General features: G+C 41.5%; 1 pseudogene; it reads right to left on the bottom strand.

Annotated features, from left to right (window-relative positions):
* LOC107704093 (protein cordon-bleu-like) overlaps window positions 1-5,266 on the bottom strand; it is a 91,448-nt pseudogene that overhangs the window by 85,471 nt on the left and 711 nt on the right.

The following is a 5,266-nucleotide window of genomic DNA, read 5'->3' as shown; positions in this document are numbered from 1 at the left end:
TGGTAAGAGCGATCTATATTCCTATCGTTATGGCGAGCACTAGCAAAGCGTTTAGAGGGTGTGTGCATCCGCGTCGTCATTTGAAACCTGATGACACACACGATCTCTGCGTTGTTTGTTTGGGCAAAGAGCACGCACGCGATGTCCTTGAGGGGGCAATCCGCGTTCATTGCGAGCGTATTTTAATGAAAAGCTCCGCTCTCGTTTGTCTCTCTTTTCGAGGAAAGGGGGGCAGCCATCTGCTTCCCGCGGCTCAGGACCCACCGCTGCTGAGGCACGGAGGAGGATGGGCTCATGGGGATCGCAGGTGGATCCGGCTGATGAGTTTAAAAAGGGGTTTTCCCTCTCACGCTCGTCGGCTGTGGACGAGAGTAAGCTGCTGGAGGATGATGTTATTTCTTTAACATCGTTTGATCCGGGGGCCGGTGCTCTGCTGGGTTCGGCCCGGTAAGAGCAGGAGATGTCTGAGGACGGCGAAGAAGCTGAGGCTGAGCCTTCCCAGTCCTCCTGCTCTGCGTATGATGAGTTTTGAGCGTTATCTTTCTTACGCATTCATCGATTCTAGCATACGAGTTATGCCAACATCGAGGCGATGCGTGGAAACGACTATGAGAGGATGCTCCTGTAAAAAAAGACGACTGGCTAGCTATCTTTCTATGGGTTAGATGTACTCTCTTAAAACTCCCTCCTTGCCATCTCGCTTAGATGGCAGGGCATATGCAGCAGCAGGTCAGGCTGTTGCTTCGTTGCACAAAATGCGGTGCTCCAGGCATATTAGGCTCACCTGCTGGAAGACCTGGATAGAGGCCTGATGAGGTAGCTGAGTTTCGCCGCACCACAGATCTCACTCTCTGTGCTACTAAGCATGGCAGCTATAGTAGGTATTGAGAGACATCTGTGGGTGAACCTGGCAGAGATCGGGATGGAAGAGAGGGGCTTTCTTCTCGATGCCGAATATTTCCACATAGCGACCCCTAGAGGACGCAGTGTCTCGTTCCCTACTCAGGGAACCATGGTTACATAAGTAACCTGAGACGTTTCATCACAGTTGCTGCTGCCTGCCTAGAATTTAAAGATCTTCAAAAAGTCAAAGATATCACCCTGAGGCTTGAGGTCAAAAACCTCTATGACACCGTGTTTCGGAAACTTACCTCTGGCACCCTGGGTGGAGGTTTCCGTATTACCTTGTCCTCCAGCACTCGCTCTTTGATCAGGGCACAAGAGACGTCCAGGGCGCCCAGCAGGGCGTTGGGCTTAAAGCTGACGTGCTGAGCATCGGGTGACAGCAGCTCCAGAGTGTGATATGCTGGATTCAGATGGTATTGACTACAAAGATCCACCAACAAATCCATCAGAGCTTTTCTGAAAAGACAGGGGGAGACATAAGGACAGAGAAAGATACAGTTACCTGATGATTTAGACTTGTAATTACGTCATGTGATGCAGACAGGACTGTGATAGGGCGATAGAGAGAGAGTCAGCTTGAATTACCGGTGTTACGTAAAGCAGCAAATTGCTACATGAATGCCAGTCTTAAATGTTTGGCTTCACTAACCAATTGTCAGTAATTCAACCTGCATCTACCAAAAATTGTTATGTAGACATTCTTAAAAAGTTTTCAAACACTGCTGATAGATATTTGAATAAAACTGCTTGTTTAAATTCCAAGCCATGACTACCATCTAGTCTCAGAAAAGAATAAATAAATCAAGAGTTAAATCTGATACTTAATTTTCAGGTCAAATGTCATTAACTGATTAAACCAATGTGATTTCAGTCTTTCTCTATTCAAGCTGTACCTTTGAGTAGACTGACTTTAAATCAGTACACTACCTTCATGTGTATGAATGTCCAAATTTGGGCAGAAAAAAAAATTAAACACAAAGTCCAATATGTTTAAATATAATCATTATGTTGCTCACATACGGAATGGTCCATCTAAATATAAATGTCTATTCTTCTGACAATTCCTCATCACCATGGAAATGTTTTATCACATGAAAACACTGAATCATCCATCCTCCAAGCACTATTTTCTTTAGTCTTCATATAAAAGGTTAGTTTCATATAAAAGGTTGTCAACACTTTCCTTTTTAACACTGATCAAAATTCAGTAGCAACTGAACAAGTAATAAATAAACTTGTCATAATGAGCCCACTTCCAAGTTTCTATGATATTGTGGTCCTTTCATATACTGTATATGTATCTTAGAACTGGAAAAAAAGCCATGAAAACTTTGTTCTGCAATAACAGGCATTAAAAACCCAGCAGAATGTGCTATATTACAGGGTTTGGAAACCACTGTCTTATGTGAACACACCCTGTAAAAAAATAGCTTTCCTCACTTTTTAACTGGTGTCTTGTTTTGTTCATTTTTTTAAAGAACTGATGTACTATGAAATGCAAGCCATACCAGGGCTTGCAACATTTCAAAATCCACGGTAGCCCTTTGGGCAGGCACTCTTCAGATTTTGGTAGCCCGAAATGAATTTAACTAGATTGTTTAAATATAAAAAAATATCAAGGAAGGAATTTTATTTCACTATTTACAGGGTATCTGTGGGATATTTAAAAATCAATTTAAGGCTTTTTATGACCCGTTTTAAGACCAGCACAAATAAAATGAACAACATATGATGCAATGTCTATGGCAACATATTGAACCGTAAAATTAAATGATTTACAGTTCAGATACAGGTTTTCACAAAAACAAAAAATCTTATAAAATAATAAAATATCACATTTTAGCCTTTAAACCTTTTTTTTTTTTTTTAAATGGACGAGTCAAACATATACAGTATTTATTATATTATTTGAAAACATATATATATATATATATATATATATATATACAGTATATATATATTAGGGCTGTCATCGTTAACACGTTAACGCATGCAATTCATTTTACAATCCTTAACGCGTTAAAAAAATTTAACGCAATTAACGCAAAATTACTGAAGCACAAATTCTATTCTAACCCTTTAACCCAATTTTGCTTCTCTGCTTGCGATCAGATCATTTTAAGCCGCTAAACTCCGGGAAAGTTTTCAGTCCAATGATCAAGTAAGTGAATGCATTCAAACAATCTGTCCAAAACAGTGCTAATATAAAGGAAACCAGGCTGATTACATCAGAGATTGCAGAGAGAACAGAGACTCGCGTTGCGTTTTCAGTGAATTTTTCATTCCAGAGTGTTTCGCTTTTAAACACGAGCTCCATCATATTCTGTGACTGTCTCTGAAGAGCGCGATCCCTCACACGTTGCGCTGTGTGAAGTACAGACTGAAGGGATTGTCAACACATCCCACCGCTGTATGGCCAGATGAGACGCAAACTACGGTTTCTCGACTGGATAACCAGTCTCGCTAGTAAAGTTTTGATGGATGAATGAAGACTGCAATCAAGGTAAAGACGATTGCGGTGGCATACAGGAGTCGTACAGCACAGTAAGCACACGTGAGTCTGTTATAATAATCCGTGTATGAGTGCTCTTGACGCACCGATCACACATTGTATTTATGCACTGGCACAAACATTTCCGTACATTCACGTTGTTTCCACACATATTCACGATAATGTTTTGATTTGTCATGTTTGTTGCTGTGTTTAGTTATACGGAATGGATCCGTGTACTATAGTAGATGTATGCAGTCAGCAGGCGGTTGGTTTAGTTTTTTTTTTGGCATCTCCATGTGGTCCTGTTCGGTATCGCATTCACGTTGTTTCCACACACATTCACGATAATGTTTTGATTTGTCATGTTTATGTTGCTGTGTTTAGTTATACGGAATGGATCAGTGTACTGTAGTAGATATATGCAGTCAGCAGGCGTTTTTTTTGGCATCTCCATGTGGTCCTGTTCGGTATCGCAACTTGGCTTCTCTAAAATGTAAAAAAGCTCTTTGGTATTGTACTGTACACATACTATAAAATTCAGATTTGTTTTTTCTTTCATATGTGCTTATATGGGCTCTTTATATCATTTCGTTATTTGGTGTCCTTTTGGAGTTTCTAGTGTCCTTTTTTGGAAAGTCATCTAAATTTATCTTGAAAAAAGCTTGCAGAAAATATAGATTTTTGAGAATCACCCACATTAAACAGCGCGAGTAGCCTGTCTGTCAGCAGCACATGAGTGGGTCAGAGCCGCTTTAAACTACACGTGTTAACTATATCTTACCAGTTATTTAAAGCCCTTAATATAAAGCATGTCTCATGTTTAGGACAAATTGGATTATGCACTTTCCCCGCAGCAGCTCACTCTGTGTCCTACGCTATTTTTCAGATACGCTTTTATCAAACTACTGTTTATCAATATAAATGGTATTGCCTCATTCCATATCATTTATAAAAACATGTTGATTTATTTTACAAACTCGATATACCGCTCAGCCCTAGTAAAAACCCATCTAAAGACCCCTGTGTTATGTTCCATTCCATCAGCTACTCTCAGCTTAGTTATTTTTGAAGGTCACTTTGTACAATGTCAGTGAACACTTCCTGTCCCAGCTCTATTTATTAAAAGTTACCACCCATTAAGCTACCAACCAATGTTAAAAATAAAATGTTTTGATGAAATGTTTAGGCTAATGTCAGTGCAATGAGCATATTCACCTGCCATCCACATTGACGGTGGTCTGGTACCCTAAAGGCAGACTGATATGGAGATCCACAGAGGGTCGAAGCATGTTCCCTTTCATGGGAACTTCGAACTGCGTCCTCTAGGGGTCGCTATGGGGGACGCCTCGTCGTGACCCATGTCTGAAGCATACATTGAAAAAACACCAACTCGTTGGCCGGCGACAGCCATGACGTCACTACCGGTGTGACTATAGTATAAATAGGCGCCGGGAGCACACATCATTCTCTTCTTCGTCTTCATTGACTGTTCTGTTTGAAGCGTGCATTCCAAGGAAAAAGTAAGAGCTATCTCTTTCATTATGGTGAGCACTAGCACAGCATTTAGAAGGTGTGTGCGTCCGTGTCATCGCTATTTGACACCAGATGACACACACGATCTATGTGTTGTTTGTTTGGGCGAAGAGCACGCACGCGATGTCCTCGAGGGGGCAATCTGCGCGCATTGTGAGTGTTTTCCAATGAAAAAGCTCCGTTCTCGTTTGTCTCTCTTTTCGAGTAAAGAGGGGCAACCATCTGCTCCCTGCGGTTCAGGACCTGCCGCTGCTGAGGCACGGAGGAGAATGAGCTCGTGGGGATCTCAGGTGGACCTGGCCGATGAGTTTAAAGAGGGGCTTTCCCTCTCGC

This window comes from Sinocyclocheilus anshuiensis, unplaced genomic scaffold, assembly GCF_001515605.1.
Source record: "Sinocyclocheilus anshuiensis isolate Anshui unplaced genomic scaffold, SAMN03320099.WGS_v1.1 scaffold1272, whole genome shotgun sequence".
Taxonomy (NCBI): domain Eukaryota; kingdom Metazoa; phylum Chordata; class Actinopteri; order Cypriniformes; family Cyprinidae; genus Sinocyclocheilus; species Sinocyclocheilus anshuiensis.
Note: the sequence above shows the minus strand (reverse complement) of the source record. Positions and strands in the feature narration are given on the sequence as shown.